This window comes from Lissotriton helveticus, chromosome 10, assembly GCF_964261635.1.
Source record: "Lissotriton helveticus chromosome 10, aLisHel1.1, whole genome shotgun sequence".
NCBI lineage: Eukaryota > Metazoa > Chordata > Amphibia > Caudata > Salamandridae > Lissotriton > Lissotriton helveticus.
Genome location: NC_136071.1, coordinates 580433455 through 580455010, shown reverse-complemented (window position 1 = coordinate 580455010; position 21556 = coordinate 580433455). Strand labels below are relative to the sequence as shown.

The following is a 21556-nucleotide window of genomic DNA, read 5'->3' as shown; positions in this document are numbered from 1 at the left end:
TTTTTTGTACTTACCTACATAAATATAGGATGTCGATATCTTTTTACATCTATATTTAAGACTCGATAATGTGGTATGGGGATATTTTGGGTGTCGATGTGTTGCCAGTGAACCGTATAGAGGATGATGTAATCAGTGAAGTCATCAATAATGCCATTTGAGTTGTGATCAGTGATGTAATCAATTATATGAGTGATGTGATATGTGAAGTTCTAAGCAGTGCATGGTGGGGGCACATGTGATAGTTAGCTATGGAAACTATAGCCGGTGATTGTCAGTGTTTTGCTTGTTAAAAACTTTTTTTTACTGATATGTTCACCCAACTATAAGATAACTTTAACCTTTATATATTTCAGTGCATTTCTACATTTTTAACATAACATTAGATAATATTATTAGACTTATTTATAATCCCGGTTTAACTTTGTTATTGAATTTCTGAGGTTTTGTAACATAAAGTGAAATCTGGTAACCCTACCCAACTATGACATCACTTTACTATTTGTTTTCTTGAGTGAATTGTTAGCTGAGTCAATGCAAATTATGATCTTACTACCATACATTACTATATCATCAATGGCCTGTGGTGGACAGGCCCCGTGTCCAGCACCACCAGGTTGGCCAACCCACTTTGCATGGCAAGCCAATGGGACCACACATCCCAAAATAAAGGGATTTCCTTATAAATAAAATGGATCTACTGACTTTCTCAGGGGTTCACATCATCAACATATGAAAGGCAGGCTGATTGGCTTCGTCAAGAGGTTACCACATCAACATACAAGGCAAGACTATTAACTTTTACAAAGGGAGAAAACATCAATATAAAAAGCAAGCCTATTGGCTTTATCAAGGGGTCACCACATCAGTATATGTAGGCAAATCTATTAGCATTGTCAGGGGATACCTACAGCAATGTATAAGGTAAGTCTAATGTCCATGACACCCTGTCACTACATCATTATATGAAGACAAGCCAATAGGCTTTGTCAAGGTGCGCCCAAATCATTAATTAACGCAAGTCTATTAGCTTTGCCAAAGAATCACCACATTAACGTATGAAAAATCAACCTACTAGCTTTGTCAACCATATAAAACAAGTGCCAGGGTTTTTCTTTTACACTCCTCTGATCAAATACTACGCCATCCACAAAGGGGAATTAGGGGGGTCTATAATCCTCAGCTGAACAGCGAAAGCTCCAGCTCTAGAAAGACATACAGACCTTTCCTGGAGTCAGGATGTTTACACACCAGGAGGCAGAGGATTTCTTACAAAAATTATATCTTTGGGACTGCTACATTGGTCTCAGCTCCAACAATATTTTAACACATTTGTGGCGACCCTGCCAAGACTGGGGCACCTCAAAGGAAGAACACATTTGTAAATTAGCCCATGTAAGCCATTATGGGGCACTCCTTGCCAGAAGCAGTGAATAAATGAGCAGCTTGGCCAGTCATTTATTATTTACTTTTTTTGTTTGGGTGTCCTTGTCCAACCTTGACACCCACATGTGTTAATATTTCTTGGGGTGTGAGGGGAGCCCTGTGGCCCCCACGGCCCCACCAGTCTACCGACCAGCACCCTCTGTGTGCCTGAGTTGGCCGTCTTGCCTTTTATTTTTGGTCAGTGCCCTGGTCTCTCCTGGGGCACCCACAACAATTCCTTCCTTTTGGGGACTACAGGGGGAGGCCCATGTACCTGCAGACCTGCCGGCTACCCTGCAAGCACCCAGCAGGGGAGTGCATCCTATTAACAGGTTCAATGATATTGAGTGTCATGAGGTTGACGAGTTCTAGTTCAACCTGTTTGTTGAGTCTCTATGACCATGGCACTCCCAATTCAATTGTTTTTCTAGATTGTTCAGTTTCTGATGACCTCCGATGACCTTGAAGATCCAATGTATGTAGCCACCTGCTTTGCCTGGCGATGAGTACAAGATGTGCATTTTAATCGCTCTTTCTGTCATCAGAGATTGGAGTCACTGATGAATCAACGGATTTCTCCTTCTTATCTCGACCTAAGGATTGAAAACGAGAATTCTTGCTAGAATTGTGTCACGTGTTGCGCATTGCAGGATACATGCCTGAGTGTAGGGAGTAGAATCCTTTTTTAAAACAAGTGTGTTTGCCATCATCTTTCAAGGAGCATGTGTCTACAAATTGCACAATGACTCCTCAACTTCTGAAGATGTCAGATTCACAGGCAGCAAGGATTTGTGATCTTAGAGCCTGTTCATTGTTGTGATTATGGAAATTACAGTGCAGAACTCGATATTTAATTATGTTGCTCTTATCATAAATGCATCCACAGCCTTGCCTTCTTTTTACCGCATGGAGTGGAAAAGATATCTTTCCTAATCAAGCTTTTGTTTTCAAAGAAAGTTCCCCATCAGCAACTGTTTTAGAGACAATCATTTGAAAGATTTCCATAGTTATAAGATTGATATATGAGTGTAAGGACCCACACAGTGCACAAGGAAGCATATCAATCTCTTCTTGAACAGAATGACTATAGCCCTGGTGAGCACATCACTGCCTCTGAGCCATCAACATCATCTTGGCTTAAGTTGTTCATGTCTCCCAAACTGAATGGCACAGAAACCCTCAATGTCAATTGCTCAGATAATGACACATTTTTCTGTGCTTTTTCAGACACATCTGTACACTATTAGCTAGCGGTTTTCACCCTATGTTACTGCCAATGAAACCCATGTGGTTTTAATAAAATGACATACATGTATTAAATGAATTTGCGCATTTACTATAACAGCACAGACAACCACTTAACATAATTCAGGAACTATATTTTCCTCCATTTATAAACTACATTGTTTGGTTTCTGTCAAAAAGATGAAATAATGAACTGATAATATTTGATTACAAATATATCAAATGACAATCAGATCTGTCTTTTGATTGCACAGCAATTTCAGTTATAGATGTGAGGAACAACCAAACAAAGAGGCTAGTGCATGGTCAAGATAAACATTCTTGGGTACCTTTAAGTTTACAGCTTTTTTGAAAAACTTTCGAAAATTCCCACCTTTTTTGGAATTAATCTCTGTCTTCTATGGATTTCTTTGCGTTAACAGAGTCCTGCATCTTTTTCAAAGTTGACGAAGTTTCTGAAGCAGCCCTCCTCGCATCTATATCATCCGCATCGGCTGCCCTAACGGATCTCGTGTCCAACGGTGAGTTTGCCGCCCTTCTAGCAAGGCAAAAAACAGAATATAAACATGAGAACATCCTACTAATATCTGTGATGTATCAAACCTTTTAATAAACATAATGAAGGATTTCTCCAGCCGCTAAACAATTATTCATCATAATACAACCTGGATTGCCCAAGCCATCCACTCTAGAGCCAGTGATTAAATTCAGCAGGTGCAGGCCAGGTCTCAACCCTGGAACTGATTTCATGACACAGTGGAACTAAACTGAGTGGCTTGCATCTATAATTTCATTGATTTGGAAACTTGCAATGATTTCCAAACTCCTTTGATAGAGCACATGATGGCGGCGTGCTACTAATGGCGGAGCCGGCCTCCCTGCCTATCTCCCAGCTGATTGGCTAGGCACGGATGCGGAGGCGATGAGGAAGCAAAGGCCGTAAAATTGACATTGACACTGAGCACAATCGGGACCGAACCGGCATGCCACAGGAGGATGGGTTAATGTGGCAATGAAAGGTAAATAATTCCTATTTAGCAGACTGTGAATGGCTATTAATGTTGCGCTGCTAATCAGATAGTGTGGGACTGCAGGTACATGCCAATGTGGGGGGGGTTGTTTACAGTGGTCCAAGTAGGGAAAAGAAGTTTGGGAGCTGTGGGAGGCGAATCAGAGGGTGGGAATAACCAGAGCATTGGGTCAGTGGGTGGTGTCAGAGATGTGGCCAGAAAGAGCAAAACATCCCTTTTTTTAGTATTTGTTTGCCGTTTCACCAAGCAGGTACAGCTTATTACATTATTTAATTCAACCAATGGATACACATGTTTATTTAAGGTTTAATATGCGTTTTTTAAATTAAATAAATTCACAAAGTGAAATACGTTTCCAATCACAGAATGTCTTGAATATGCTAAACATGAATGGAAAATTATCCTAGTTTGCAAATGTTTCCACATAATTATGGCTCTACCATATTTGCCAAATAATACATAATCTGCTGCATGATATGATGATGTTAACCAAAAAATGTTTGAAGTTCAAATGGATCAAAAGTTACAAAAAAAGTGACTTGTGTTGCTGCAAAGTGGAGGGCCCTTTGCAAAGGTTGACTGCTCACCTTTCACGCTGCTGCATGTGTATGTTACACTAGTACTAATAAGGCAAAATCTTTGCAGCGACTGTTAGTATTTGTAAAAATGTCAAAATAATAAAGTATCAGAACAAGTACCACATTATGCTGCAGCCTTTTTTTGCTGAATATTTTAGTCAACACTGTGACAAAATGTTGTCCTATATTGCTGCATAATTCCAGTGGCCACCAAGAAGACAGCACATGTTAAACGTGCTTGTGCATAAAGCAGATATACAGTGAATTTTGTGAACTTATTTTGGTGTGCATGAAAATCCTGCATTGCCGATCCCTGGTAAGTAGCACTACTATGTCTGAAATAAGGCAAATGGCGGTCTCAATGGGTGAGGCGGACTGGCCTCAAGGGTCCTGTGACCTCAGTTACAGAGTCACTACCGCTCTAGGGTGTGCTGCATTGTAGGCCTCTCCACAAGACTGGAGGTGAACTTCAGTATGGATTGTGGTGGCCAGGACTTCAAGGTTAACCTACACTTGCCACCACTAGGATCAACCTGCTGGTGCTAAGACACCAGGGCTTCTAAGGTCTAGTGGTGCCTTTTAAGGTCTAGCATTGAAATGTGCTCCCTCAAAACAGTGGTCTGGTGGACTGATCATGAAGGCTGAATTTGGTTCCCCAGGACCCATTGAAATGTCCATTGTTTATATCCTTACAAGAGTATTTCTGGACACAGAGCTGCAGTACACATTTTATAAACTGAAATAAGGGAAAAAGCTGATGAGGATCACATTTAACATTTTCCACTCCAGGCATCAATCAAGTATTTCAGTACCTCTAGAAATGGTGCACTTTCCCATCCAGGGAAAATAATGTTTTTCAAAGAAAGATGAGAAAAGGAAAGTAGGGCTTCACTGGCATACTCTGTAAAGTGGGGCTAACATGTTTGGTTGTGAATAAAACCAATGTGGACATTTTGCGATCAACCATTCTTGCTTTCCTTATTTTTCATATTTTTAACCTTTTTTTCCTCTTTTTTCTGAGGCTGCACGTTGGAATAGAAAAATGCCAGAAAATGACAACATTTCCAGCAAAAGTGTTTCCTTATTTGTTGGATACATTTTACAGGGGAACAAATGAAGAAAAGGAGAGGAAAGAGAGGGTGAGAGCTGTTCCTTAAAGTCACGTTTTTCTGCAAGTGAGGAAGAGTAAGACAGAGACAGAAAGAGAGGGAATAAGAGGAAGAGGAAGAAAGAGAGAGAGGGGTGGAGGGCAGCTGACAGTGGCAGAGCAAGAGAAGTGGGCACTGTCCTTGTCTTCTCTGGGAAGGAAGATACAGAGTCCTTTTCCTTCTCTGTCCACCCAGTCCCTGAACAAAAAAGAGCGGCCGAGCATTATCTATAGGTATTGGCTATTTCTGGCATCCTGGGATGTATTTTTGAAATAGAATAAGTAGGGGAACAAATTGTATTACATTTAAAAAGTAGGGGCACGCCATACTCTGCTGATCCCACCCACTTTAACCACAGTGGGGCTTAGCGAGAATCTGCTTCACAGAACGACACACAGAACTGCCTGACCTGTTAAAGTTGGGGTGCGGCGACCTAGACTGCGTGGAGGGGGGCTGAGACTTGGGGGTTACCGGTGCATGCTTCCTAGACTGGCCTGGGATGAGACATGGATTGCTTGGTTTGGGTTGTTTGGACCACAACAACGCTTTGATCACTGTCTGAAGGAAGCCAGTGTTATGACTGCTATTTGGCCGAGGGTAATTACTCTTCGGAGTTCCAGTGTGATGGGTGCCTCTAGCACCAAGAGGCCTGTACCAGGGACAACTATAAGAAAAGTGGGCACCCCTATATTACATCAGGTGGCCGGTAAGGAGTCTCAGGTGAAAGGGTTGTGGGGCTCCCAGTACCAGCTGTTTTGTGAGTGCAACGGAGAACGCGCCAACCAACAAATCTCTCCTGGGCCTCAGATTACCAAAAATATTTATGCTCCGCTAAGGGGGGTCAACCCCCTTCCTGTGCAGAAATCTTTTACAGTCTATGCCATTCCAAATACTTTGTGAGAGGGGCTTATCATGGTAATAAGGGCTGTTCTGGCTTGGACATTGGTCTGGACAATGACTGATCTATTTATGACAACCCCATGGGCAGTCTGGCCATCCCTGAACCATTAAGGGCTCATCGCTCAAGCAATTAAACTTCTGAAGACATGGAGAATAATTGCAGGGGTAAGGCCTTGGCAGCATCGGATACCAGAGCTCCAAGGAGTGGTACTGTAAAGCATGCTAAAGCCTCAGGGGTGCCACCATGCCAGGAGGAGATACCTACTGTGAGTACAACAAAGGCTAGGCATGTTGAAACTGAAGGAGAGAGATCGAGCATTGGCAAGCAGGAGGCACCTGTGGACTCCTCACAGGAGCTTTATGAGATACAAGAAGCTCTTGAGGCCTTAGTTTCTCTTTCAGTGGCAAGTAGGCAATCAGAGGAAGAGGAGGAGAATATTGAGCAGATTGATGGTGTTCAAGGCTCACAGATCAATGGGCTACCTTTGTCAGATATTTCCTCTATTTGACTTGAAATGGCACTTCAGAAAGATAGGTCTGAACATGCTGCTGGTCCCAGAACGCCCAAGGCTGCTTCTACATTATCGACTGGATATGTGGAGGACTTGCTGTCGTAGATTTTTGAAGCTAGCTCCTTAGACCCAGACTGGTTTGGTGAAGAGGAACAGCTACTATGGGACCTCAAAGGAGTTGAGCTTACCCTGACAAGAGAACAACTCCAGCAGCCCCCAGAAACAGTGCTTAAAACATCAAAAGCAGGGGCAAAGCAGGGGGCGTTGCTTGAATGCAAATCATGGCGGTTGCGTGAGTCAGGTGCTCCACAGAAGCCTAACATTAATCCTGAAAAAACAGCGTGCTGCCGATACCAGGATGATATTACCACGCGTCACCGAGGGCTGGCAAAGCTGGTGAGCAAGTGGAGATGTGGTAAAGTGGAGGAAAATGGTGCGCTGCCAGATGGCACAAGAGGTCTGAAGGCCACGGGCCGCAGTGGACACACACCCAGATGAACACAGTTGGGGGCACGGCACTCTCACCATAAAGAGGGCCCACACTGAGCTAGGAAGAAACTGAGACTCCACCCTGGGGACACGATCCGGCTGGACCAAGCGAGTCGGGACGCCTAGGGGAAGGGGCCGAGAGGACAGAACTCGGTGCCCGAAATGGAGCAAGGGAAAGCCGGGCTGAGGAGCACCTGTGGCCCATGAGGTAGGCCCAGCACCAGAAATTCTTCAAACAGTCGACGGTACCCCTAGAAGCAGGGGACACTGGGGACAGCCTCCCCCTGGGGCTCACGGGGTATCCAGCAGGCCATGCACTGGTGACATCCTCGGCACTGTGAGGTAGGAGTCTGGAGAAAGTGCGGTGTGAGAGTAATCAAACTTGCGCTGGACCCCTAGGGGAATAACTACATTGTTCAGAGACTGAGGATTAAGAGTTCAGAGCAAGCTGTGGTGACCCTGTAGAAATGCCCTGTGGCCAAAAGTGAGAATGGGAGATGGCATGAACTGAGGCAGGTCCTGGGAGGCACGAGTGGAGGGCGTGGACAAAGCTGAGCTCCTGGGACATCCCTCTCTCACCCTTCTGGGCAACGTGACCAATCAGGGTGGGCGCCACTGCGTCCCAACATGGATACTGTAGGGGGGCAGAAATCAGAAAATGACATATTCAAGCATGGGGGAAATTTGGCCCCATTATACAACCGAACCCCCTTGAAGCCAGTCAACAATGGGGCAGACCACGGGGAACTGCTGACCTGGCTTGGGATCTCACGTCTACGCCCTGATGAACCCCCTGAACTCAAGGGTAGGAACTAGGGGGCTGCCTTGTAAATAAAGACTAGTGACTAGGGATAATGCAAGTCACAACAAAGTTACCCACAAGGTTTTGCAGGAGGAAAATGAGCAAGAACCACCTGGAAAAGAGGGGAATGCCCGAGCGGTGGCAGTACAAACGTGCTGGTGAAGTCGCAGGAATGGAGGTAGAGTAATTCTAAGGGGGAACAGGTAGCGTACCGGCAATAAAGCATCACAACACGGAAGAGGAGCTGAGGGCTGATGGGTCACAAAGTAGGACTGAGGAGGGAAATCCTGGGGAAACTCACCAACCTGGAAACCCAACTACATGAGAGGGAAGCCCGCTTACCCACAGATGGGGATGCTCAGAAAGAATAAAGGTACTCAAGACAAAAATAAGATGAAACACTAGAACGATTGAAAGGCTTTGACACCCGAGAATATCAGGGGGGTGCACATGGAGGGGGGTAGAGCGGGCAAATTGCTTGCCTGTCTAATCTGGCCTGAACACAAGGGAGAACCCCTATCTCCCAGATACAACTGACAGAGGGGGATATTACGCACCACCCTAGAGAAGAAAATTATGCATTCTGGTCCTATTATGTCAAATTGTATTGTAAACCTTGATCGCAACAAATAGAGACCATAACAAACTACTTGGCACACCTTCCCCTAACGGTTCTACCACCTGACCAATGAGAGACTTTAGGGGGGTTGGTAACCGAAATGGAAATGAGGGTAACATTAAAAGAGATGACTAGAGGGAAAATATCCGGCTCTGATGGTTTGCCAGTGCAGTTCTATGCCACCTACATTTAAACCATGCACTGAAATTAGAGGAGCTGTACGCAGAGGCCTGGTAAGAGGGAGAATTTCCATTCTTGACCAGGGATGTGCTAGTCGTGCCTCTCCCCAAGACTAAAATGCCCAGGTATTGGACTTTTGCCCACTCTTGATGCTCAACACATATTTTAAAATTCTGAAAAAATCTTAGCCACTCGTCTCTTGCCATATATGACCAGTTGAATATATACCGATCAAAATGGGTTTGTGCTAACCAGATCTACCTCTGGGAACCTATGGTGGTTGTTTTCTGTGCTGCACCCTCCACACCGAGACCAGTACCGGGACGCATTTATAATATACATAGACTTAGAGAAGGCATTTGATTCGGTGAGGTGGGACTTTCTTGAAAGCACAATAGAACAAATGGTGCTAGGGGTAGAATGAATTAGATGGGTGAAAATACTATGTCTGCACCCATCTGCATGAGTAAGGACAAACTGAGTGATCTCTGAACCCTATAATATACACAGAGGCACTAGACAGGGATTCCCCCTGTACCTGTTGTGGTATGTTATTGCAATAGAGCCTTTAGAGACAATCTTTCGGCATCAGGAGCACCTTATTGGTATTCAGTTGGAACATAGGCCTCACGTGAATTCTCTCTATGCAGATGATCTGTTGCTGTATTTAAGAGACAGGGGTGGGAGCACAGCTGGCTTTGGCCATACTAGACGAGTATGCAAACCCAGCAGGGCTCAGAATTAATATACCTAAGATCTATGCCTTCCCCTTAAGGGAAGACCAAGTGCAGCCCGGTACTCTCCTGACAGGTCTTGTGTGAGCCCCCCACTTGTTCAAATATCTGGTAGTCCAGATCTTCCATAGGTTAGAAGACTTGCGAGAGGGCAACCTTAACCCGATTATTAGATCACTGAGGATGTCCAAACAGTTTTGGCGCTCCCTCAAACTGTCACTGATGGCCTGAGTAGCAATCTCAAAAATGATTGTGTTACCCAGATTGTTGTACCACTTTGTGACTCTTCCAGTGGTGATACCCCCAAGTTGGTTCTCGGACCTGAATCAATTACTCCGGGAATTAATTTGAGATGGGGACAAAAGTAGGTAGCCTTGGAAATAGTACAAAGGGCAGCTGAAAATAGAGGACTAGGAGTCCCAGATTTTGAGCTACACTACTTGGCAGCCCAACTTCAATGGCTGGACCAGTGGTCGAACGGCTGGAGTGTGGAACTACTGGGTGAGATGAGTGTGAGCAACAGTCGGGATGGTTGGTGGCCAAAATTATATGTATCAGAAAGTGATCCTCCCACACCCCTATATACTGTTGAAAACAACTCTATACTGCTGGAAGAGATATCTCCAGCACACAGAGAAAAACCACTGTACGTTCCGGATATACCACTCATAGGAACCATGCACAGGAACCCACTGGCCCCCTATTCTGGACCTCAACTGGTAGGGTGGACCAAGGCTGGGATTACGTCTGTGGGAGACTGTTACCACCTGAGAACACTTATACCTGTAGATGACCTAATGGTTCAGCATGATTTACCACATGAGCAATTTTTGACTTACCACTCACTGATACAAATTTTCCAAGACCTGTGGAGAGGTGGTTCCACTGTACCCCCCCCCCTCCCACATAGAGTGTTCCAGGTACTACTGACTTGGGGGCTGCCTGGCATCTAGTGAAGTGGTTATACCAAGTACTTCATGAATCGGTTACAAAAACGCTTGACCGTACAAGAGGGAAATGAGAGGTGATGATCGGGAAACCAATAATGGACAAGGAATGGTCACGAGTACTGAGTGGTAAAAAAAGTATCTAGAAACTCCAACTTCAAAACAATTCAATTCAACTATTTACACATGGTGTATCTAACCCCCCCATATATTAAAGGTAATGGGAGGGGAAGGAGACCAGATCTGTGCTAGATGTGGATTAAGAGACGCAGGTTTTGCACACATGAAATGGGATTGCACACACCTACGAGATTTCTGAGAAAAGGTCCTGGACACGATTGTGAAAACATTGTGCTTGTTGGGCCTATTTCCCAGACCTAAAGCCAGGAAAATAGGCAATAGATTCACTGACTAGGTGCTAGTTCTAGCACCAAGACAGATTGCTCAAAAGTGATCGGATCACACCACTCCTTCGATAACGACTTGGGTGAAAAATGTAGATATGTGGTCTAAGGCAGAACTGAGGGTCCATCAGAAAGATTATTCACAGGGACTATGCAAATTCCCCAACTAAGCTGTGGGCAGAGGTATTGAGGGACTTGGAGTCCCAAAACATAAAGGAATCGGAAAGAGAAGATGAGGTAGCAGAGGAACTGGGAGATGATACCCCTAATATGTGATTCCCTGACCCACCCGTTCCCCCACCATGTCAAACACCCGAATCATTACACAGAGGAAATATCCTGAACTAGACACCCCCCACCGGGCTAGTGGAAATGCGGGAGACCCCATTACTTATAGTAGACACATTAAGAGACACACCACCAAAACGTTTTATTATAGATTGTTATTTGTTAATAAAAAGGTAAGAAACAACTGTAAGTTTTAGACCAGTTGAGGAAGTAACTCCTTAAAGCATGCAAATGATATGGTACAGAATATAGGAGTAAATAGTATTCTGCGAACCGCTAATGAGAATGTAAATTAAGGGTATTCCCTGATTAATTAGTAACAGTGATTCCAGATTTGTACGGGCTAGCAAACCTATTAATCCTACTTGATTGTACGTGTGAAGTATATATACACATTTGCAAAATGCCAATAAGGGCATGTTTAAAAAAAAGCAGGGGTGAAGTGTGAAGACAGCAAGATGGCTGTGGGAGGTCTGCACACAGGTAAAATCTACTGCGATGAGGCACACCGAACCATCTGTGTTAGAGATTTACGGGCTTATACAAACCCGCAGAGACAAGTCACAAGGAGAATCTCTCCTTAAAAACAGCTTGCTTTAAGATGCAAGGGGTACTCTACAAACTGACAAGATATATAGACATCCTACAGACCCGGATTACAGCAGTTGAAGAGTTGAAGAGCTTTTTGGTGGATCAAACCCAGGATATCCAAACTCAGATGGAACGTCAGGGCTCTAAACTCATCCAGTTGACATTTAGAGTTGAGGACATGGAAAATCGCCTTTACAGGACTACTTTTTGGATTCTAGGGTTGCCAGAAGGAAACAAAGGAAAAAATGTTCAATCCTTTGTTGTCTCACTGCGTAAAGCTGCAGTCCCGCAGTTTGCTGACTGGGATCTGAATAGTGCTATTCAGAGGAAACACAGATTCTCATTTTACAAAATGGCATGGGGGCGAGAATCCCAATATCTATGGGCAATTCGGATTTATGTAGGCAATTTAATTTCACATTCACATATTCATCAAGCAGCCCACCCTAAAGCACCGGTCAGGGCACTCAGGGGTCCATTAGGATGTAGGGCGGTGGCACCACTGCAGTGCCGGTGGGGCGGAAAAATGTATTTTTCCACCCGCGAGCAGCAGTACTCACGTCTGCCATATTAGTAAGGCCAAACATAGACCATTTCCCGTCTGCTGCCGAGCGACGCGCACCGCCATCAAAGTGTGCCCACCACCACGGCGGTGGGAGCCAATGGAGACTCACTGTCATGCGAAATGACGTCCGCCCCGCTCCACAAATTAGGATGTCCCAAACAAGCAGATGCACCGCAGCGGAGACACCGCACAATCAGAGACGGCAGAAGCTCGTCAGCGGAGCGCGAAACCAGTGTCCCGGTCAACACCACCTGGTCACGACTGCCATGGACCCAGCTCTACATGCCTTTCTGGTGCTGTACCTGATACGTCACCAGCAAATCATGGCCTACCACGGACGCCACCGCAGGTATGCAATTACACAAACATAACACACAACACATGGTCTGACACAGGGTCCAAATCCACATCAGACAATCTGCTGGGGACAGAAACACATTCACAAGGGCACCCACACAGGACCCACCTTCCACCAAGTCACCCCTCCGCGTCCTGGACACACATCTTCCGCAACCATGCAGCAATGTCCCGGTCAAGTCACCGCAGCAGAGAAGACAAGGGAATACATGCGCACAAAGCAGAAGGCAGGGCCAGCCAAAGGCATGGGCAGGGCACAAACACCACAATGCCACACCTCCTTCCACCACACATTGGCACACCCCATGTAGGCATTTGCCATGTGCCCCTAATGTGCACCCCCATGCACAACAACAACAAGACAGGTCAAACCACACCCTGCACCACACAACAAACAACCAGGGAGACAGCCACGGCAGGAGTGGCTGCACAGGAACACACAGCACAGATGCACAGGGCCAGGGAAACACATACACCACAACACCACCACTCAGGGACACAAAATGAGTACAAGCACAAAATGAACACATACAAGGAACAAACATATAAATGGACACACAGCCTGCATAGTCACACATACATATCACACACTGACACAGACACATACACACCCCAAATGCCAACAGCAATGGAGCACAACACATAGGAAAGCCAAAGTGGGTTGCACACAAATGGAAGGCCATGGAGACACACAACAAGCATGTGCACATCACATGCAAGACAAGGAACAAAGACCAACACCCTCAGACCATCAAACCACACATGGCTGCTACAGTCAGTGAAGTCTAACCACAAACATCACAGTGCAACAACACAGGGAGACAGCAAGACAAACCATGTATAGGCACAAGGAAGAAAGGAAAGCCCTGAAGCCAAACTGTGAACAGCCACACATGCATACAACTACTTCACAGGAGTACACCAGCAGCACAACACACAGGGCCCATTGACACATCCCATGACTGCAAAACACCAGGAGGAATGTACACACATACCCTCCTCACACCAGCAGCACAAAACACCAGTGCCAAATACACAATGGCTGGTAATACTTGCCAGTCTATACACACAAACAAACACACACCACGGGTGTAGCTACAAACATCACACACACAGGGATGCCAGAACAAATGTCTGCATAAAAACAACACACAAACACATAATGCAACAGAAACACACACAGAACCACAACAAACACAGGCATGCCTTGTGCAGCCAAACTGTGGAAAGGCAAAGGGAGCACAGACACAACAGGAGTGCACAACCTCATCACTCAGGAACAATGCACAGACAACAGACGACAACATACACACGAAGTACACCATCACATAACTACACAACTACATCAAACAAACAACAGATACACAGGCAAGAAAATCATAAAGCAAACACAGAAGAACATCAGGGGATGCACACCAGGCAATGACAAGGCAACATACACACACAGCACTGCATGCACAACAAGCAGTGTGTGCACACCAAGCACACCAGTCACACACAGACATGAGTGACACATTAACCTACACAACACGAATCAGCATAACACAAAGACAACACCACACCCAGGAAGTGAAGCAATACCACAGCCAACACACATACACCCAACACAACAATAACAGATGCGCAAGTCTGGGATGCAAAGGTGGAATCAACTTGACCTGAGGACTGGGCAGCACACACAGTTGAACAGCAGATGAGCAACCATGACTGGCAAACAGCACAAGAACATCACAAATAAACAAGTGGGGAAATATCCTGAGTTGCACATTGCTCCTGACCAAAGAACTGCATCATAAAGCACAGTGTCATACATGTAGTGATGAGGAGGCACACACACACATGTAAACCAAGGGGACAGCTGGTATCTAAGTGAAGTGTACTGCACGTCAGTAGTGGACATGGTATGAATACACCATACACAAACAGAGGGAGTGAAGACCCACAATGGGTAGGCATCCGAAGCACAGATAGGGGATGGCATGACACCACACACAACATGCCATACTGGACGCAAAAAGACACCATGTAAAAGCAATGCATGAGAAAACACAACCACAATGGCAGTGTGGAGCAGCAGGTCTGCACAGTATACACAAATAGCATCAACACACATAGATGAACAACAAAACACGACACTGACATGCCACTCACACACTCTGCATACTCACAAGTGACAAAAACAACAAGTAGGAGTCAGACAGAACTGCATGGACACACCAACACACTGCACAGTGCACAACATACAACTCACACATGTGCATACAACCACATCCACAGGGCTGAACAATCAAAACAACAGGCACACAACTCATGGGTGACACATGTGTGTAGTTGACAATGCAGGGGCATACACACACCAACACTCACTACAGAGTCACCCCTTTCACACTGCACACTTCTTGACTACACAAGAGCACACATCTAAGGTAGGCCATGGGACCACATTACTGGCCATCACAGGATGACCACACACATACACTACTGAACACACATATATGATGACACTGGCCAGCCTGCCTGCAAACCTATGAACAGAATCACACGCTGTGCTGGCAGTGCCCCCCAACCTGACATGTGAAGAATATAGCTAACATCAACAAATCATGTAAATGATAACTCCATCACAGGTAAAATTGACATCATAGACCCCACAAGTATCAGTGTCAGGAAGAACTGAAGTCCCTATCACCCCTGTAAAAAAAGAGTAGGCGAGCAAAGACATTGGCAATGTTGAAGTGGCACACAGAGCATGGGGCACAGTCAACCATATACACACACCAAATTAACTTTATTAAGTAAGGACACTGACAAAACAGACAACGTGATTAACTGTCTTTATTCACATATTGCACAGATAGGCACCAACAGTAGAGAAGAGCAAGGCACAAAAATGCAGAGCATATCCATGAGAATCTGCACAGGCAGGGGCAAAACAGGAAGGCCAGTGACCAGTTCGGGGTACTGAGCGAGACATGAGAGGCTGCACAGGGAATAGTCCAACACAGCAAAGATCAACAAGGCCAGTGTCCAGGGCCAAGAGCAGAGTGAGTACATGAGAATCTGCACAGGCAAGGGCAAACCTGGAAGGCCAGTGGCCAGTTCAGGGTGCAGAGCGAGTACATGAGAATCTGCACAGGCAAGGGCAAAACAGGAAGGCCAGTGGCCAGTTCAGGGTGCAGAGCGAGAACATGAGAGGCTGCACAGGGAATAGTCCAACACGGCAAAGAGCAACAAGGCCAGTCTCCAGGGCCAAGAGCAGAGTGAGTACATGAGAATCTGCACAGGCAAGGGCAAAACAGGAAGGCCAGTGGCCAGTTCAGGGTGCAGAGCGAGTACATGAGAGGCTGCACATGGAATAGTGTGACTGTACCTTCTCCTGATCATCAACACAGTCAGGGGGTAACAATGGGCAGTACAGGCCCACCTGTGTGAAAGACCGGTGTGTGAGGGGGACTTGGCTGTCTGGTGGACTGGGAGCTGGCTGTGTCTCGGGGACAGTAGGAGAAGTTGACTGGGAGAGAGCGGCCCAGCTGAGATAGAGCTATCAGTGGCTTGGGAAGCCGGAGGGCTGCTTTGACCAGGTGGTGTAGTGAACCGTGGATGTGGAGTCATGCTGACGTGTGACACCGTGTGGCTGGGAGATTGTGAAGGGGTGCCTTTCCACTTTTTGGGGATTCTAAATGGCTCCCCTGTCGTGAGATTAATGAAAAGTGGTGTGGACACAACAGGTACACATACCACCAAAGCTGCATCAGGTGCAGACACTGGGGATGTGCTGGATGCAGTGGAACGCTTCCCCTGATCTCGCCTTTGCCCCTCCATCCCCTGTTTAGTGGAGTGGAGGTGATGGGTGATTCTGCCTTGGAACCCTTCTTAGGTGTACCCTTGCATGTACCACCTTCTTGGTGGGCACAGAAACTGTATGTTCCTCTTTGTGAGATGCTTTAGGGACAGGAGAGTCCTTGGCTGGGGATGCCTCTGAGGCATGTGAGCTTGGGGGCTTTGGTGTTGCCTGATGGGCTTTTGTCTTTGCACTCTGGGGTGGCTTTGCTCTTCTGTCGGGATGGTGTCTGCGGACGGGACCGTTTGGGTTGTTGCTGCTGTGTGCTCCGTGTGCTGTATAGTGACTGTGAGGTCTGTGGACAGTGGTCACTGTAGTCAGACAAGGCCACAACCTGGGTGGTGCACTAAGGCCCTGGAGCTGGACTGGCAGTATGTGCCTCTTGGAGGGCAGACGTCACTGTGGAGGACAAAGCCTGGACAGTCCAGTGCAGCACACCCACGTATGAATGTATGCCCTCCATGAAAGCAACCACCTGGGCCAATTTGTTGTCATGGTCAATGAAGGCATTGAGGAGAGCTGTCTGGCCTACACACAGCTGATGCAAAAGCTCCACAGATTCAGCACTGATGGCAGCAGGGGGGACAGGGGCAGCGGTGCAAGGTGTGACGGAAACTCTATCCCTCTTACTGAGAAGGACACGGGCAGCACCAGAGGAAGTGGTTGGCAGGGTGGGCACTGGCCGCTGCGTGGTTGAAGATGATGCAGAGTCCCTGTTCCCTGTGCCCGCCAACATGGATGCATCCCCGCTGACATCAGATGATGTGGTACTTTGTGTCTCCGGCTGGGATTCTCCTGCAGACTCCGGTCTCCCTATGAGGCACTGGTGACATCTGTGTCACTGGGCTCCAGTGCAGCTGTTGTACTACTTTCACCCCCACTGGTGTCTGACTCCTGTCCCTCCGTGACCACAGGAGATTCTGCAAGAGAGAGAGAGGCAGGGTTATGCAGGGTTATGTCAATGGCAGCAACAAAACAAACCTATATAAGCAATGCATTACAAAAGATGACCAAATACACATGTTGCACACCACCCTCTGCAATCACATTGCAGCAACTCACTACATAGACCCGAACAGTGTGTGGAACCCAGAATTTCAGTCATGATTTAGCAATGTGAGGGCCACACAGCACAACACCCTGCTTGTAGCTCTATTCAACCAGACACACAACTAGCTCTGCGCACACCTAGGGACATGGTGGGGGCACACCACTTGTTGCCACTGATAGATCTTGATGGAACAGGAGGGGACAACACAGTCACAGATTACAACATGACAGTCCACAATGGCGAAGAGCCCATGCCAACCACCATGTTGTACTTTGGGGCCCAAAGACTGGTTCACATTGTTGTCAGATGTCTGGGCCTCAACTATCTGGGTGCATGCAATGGACCATTGATGTGAAGTCACACTCGGATTAGGAACACTGCCATACACTCCACAATGCTGAATAAACCTGTGGAGCACAACTCAGACTGCAATGGCAATGCACAGCATGGTGAATTACCTTTGTAAGTACCGGTAGGGCAAATGCATGACACTGGTACCCAGCCCAGCAGCCACTTACATGCCACTACATCACACTACCAACATCACATAGGCCAGCACCGGCACAGGCTCTGTACACATGCAGAAAATCCCAGCCAAAGTCACTGTCCCTAAATACTCACCCCTGCCTTGCTGCTGCTGATCCTTCAAATATGCATCCAGCACAGTCACCACCAAGATGTAGGCCATTAGTGGGTCATGCTGCACCGTGCCAAACGCCCAGTGCGAGGAATTAGCCCCAATGTCATCTCTGCAACATTCTTTGCCAGCTGGCTGATGTCGTCCCACCTCTAGTGGCAGTGGGTGTGCCGTCGGTTAGATTCCCCCAGATCTCGCACCTTGCCAGCAATGGCCCTCCATACGGCCTTACGCTGGTGTACCTTGAGCTGCATGCATTGGAGACAAGAGGGGGAAATGATCAGTGACACAGTGTAATGCACCAACATCCATCAGTATAGCAGCAAGATACAAACTCATTATAAATTCAACAATATGTCCATCAGAGACTAGGGTACATCTCACATGGGACATCTGCATGGAAGGGCTGATGTGATTGCATGTAGTTGTGAGGGGGAACAGTCCCTGCACATCTCACACACATCCAGGATGCCAGCACTGAAACCCATATGTGGCCTGCACACATCTCCAGTGCATTTTTGGGTAGAGCAACACATACATCACATATCAACCTGTGTCTGGGGGTGGACTCTTGGTGTCCAAGACTGCGCAGCACTCAAAGTCCCTGCCCTGTGAATAGATAACTCTGTCATGGGTGTCGCATTGAGGGACAATACTTACAAACAGGAATTCATCAACACAAGGCAGGTTGTGTGCAATCTACAGGGCTGAGATGGCGCATAGCTGGAGAGCAATGAGAAAATACCTAGGAAATACACAGGAAGTGAAGTGATGTGTCCTTGACTTTGTGGGTGGGCACTGTGCTGGGCATCTGGGTCACACTGAGATGGACAACAGGGGTCACACACACCCATTCAGCCAAGAAATCACCGTCCTGACTCCAGCATTACCAACCTACAGCTTCACTGGATGGCTGACAACACAACACAGTTCACTCATACCTACAACTGCAGGCAGGGACCCCTGTTACATTGGGACACACACCTTCCCCCTGGAGACAGCATGTTTGTCAGTGCATGACACAACACCACACCCTCAGGCACATACTGCATCACTCAAACTACATGTGTGCCCCCCTGCCCTACACCTCCACCTTTGAGGACTTACCATGACATTTGGGGCAACATACAGCCTTGGGTACTGTGTGAGCACCTTGTCCACCAGGACCACCAGTTTCTCGCTTGTGGATGGACTGGCACATATCTTCTCTGTCCTTGCCATCACTGTGGACATGGAACACCTGTGGTGGAATTTGGTGGTGAGGGGTCACAGGCAGCAGTCAATGGAGGCAGCAGCACACCAGGGCTCTCAGGCAGCAGTCCCTGAAGGCAGAAGCAGGTCAGGGGTCTCTGGCAGCAGGCTCTGGAGGCAGCAGCAGGTCAGGGTTTTCAGGCAGCAGTCCCTGGAGACAGCAGCAGGACAGAGGACACAGGAAGCAGTCACTGGAGGCAGCAGAAGGTCAGGGGTCTCTGGCAGCAGGCTCTGGGAGCAGTGGAAATGTGAGGCTCCCTCCCACACACATATAGCACACTGGGGTTGTTTCAAAGGTGCCAAGCTGCAGCAATTGGTGGTACAGGTATGCCTCTTTCAAAATCATCCAGTAACAACTTCCGCGGTGGCGGAGTACGCCTACTGCGATTTTAAAAAATGCATCATGCTACAGCAATCATCTTTCCTATTGTCTCAAGGGCATGCTCCATGGTGGTGACACACTGCAGGGGCCCGGTGTGCGCTACCCCAATGGTGAATCTTTCAAAAGCATCCAATGATCGCCTCCGCGGTGGTTGAGCGCACCTACCGTGATTTACCAAAATGTATCATGCTACCGCAATCATCTTTTCCATTGGCTCAAGGGCATGCTCCATGGCGGTGACACACCGCAGGGGCCCGGTGGCGCTACCGTGATGGTGCATCTTTCAAAAGCATCCAATGACCGCCTTCCCGGTGGCCGAGCGCACCTACTGAGATTTTTAAAAATGCATAATGCTACCGCATCATGAACACACAACTGTCAGAATACATCCACACACATACTCTGTTGGATGACTCTCAATTTGGCTTTAGACAGGGGCACGGCACCGAGACCGCCCTTATAAAAGCAGCAGATGAGATCAGAAGAACTATGGATGATGGAGGATCAGCAATCCTGATACTCCTGGATCTATCTGCTGCTTTCGACACGGTTGACCATACCACCTTGATTAACCGTGTCGAAACAATTGGCATCAAGCACAGGGCTAAGGACCTCCTTACATCCTTCCTCGCCAATCGTAACCAGGCAGTAAAACTAGGCCCATTCACTTCGCCTATATTCTCTCTTCCATGCGGAGTACCACAGGGATCCTCGCTAAGTCCGACCCTATTCAATATCTATGTGTCGGACTTGGCGAGGGTAATCAAGGCTTACAATATTAATCTCACTACTAACGCCGACGACACCCAGCTGGTCTTATCCATCCACAAAGACGGTACTAAAATAGCAGCCAACTTTAAAGCAGGAATGAGAGCAATCAGCATCTGGATGGCGGCCAATTGCCTAAAATTAAATTCATCAAAAACTGAGGTGATGATGTTTGGCAAGGTACAACCACTATGGTCGCCTCAATGGTGGCCAGAAGAAATAGGCGCACCACCGCAACCAGTTAGCAAAGTGAGAAACTTAGGGGTCATATTTGATGACAAACTACATTTTGAACACCACGCCAGCTTGGTAGTCTCCTCATCATTCCATACTCTGAGGAAAATCAAAAAACTACTTCCCTTTCTCCCGACATCAGCAGGAAAGACCCTCATATCTACCCTTGTGTTCTCACGTACAGATTACTGTAACGCACTTCTCCTTAATGCCCAGGAGAAAGTAATCAACAAGCTTCAAATGGTGCAGAACGCGGCAGCCAGAGTCCTACTGGGAATTCCCAAACACACTCACATCTCCCAACATCTCCGCCAATTATACTGGCTTCCCATTAGGAGCAGAACCAAATTTAAGTCACTCTGCATTGCCTACAAGGCAATCCACAAAACTGGACCCCAATTTCTCAAACAAGCATTTAGACCATATGCTTCCTCCAGAGTACTACGCTCTGACTCAGCTCACCTTCTTAATGTCTCTCGAACAAGGAGAGTCAATTGGGGTGACAGATGCTTCACTACCGCCACTGCAAAACTGTGGAACTCCCTCCCCCATCACATTAAAACCAGTCCATCTCTCA

The 21556-nt window shown here is 47.0% G+C and overlaps 1 long non-coding RNA gene across 1 annotated transcript in view; it reads right to left on the bottom strand.

The window, feature by feature from the left end:
- LOC144785409 (uncharacterized) overlaps positions 1-21556 on the bottom strand; it is a 378879-nt gene that overhangs the window by 27792 nt on the left and 329531 nt on the right. The window contains exon 2 of the long non-coding RNA XR_013601868.1: positions 3044-3208. This is a non-coding gene — a long non-coding RNA (uncharacterized LOC144785409). The remainder of the gene's footprint in view (positions 1-3043; positions 3209-21556) is intronic.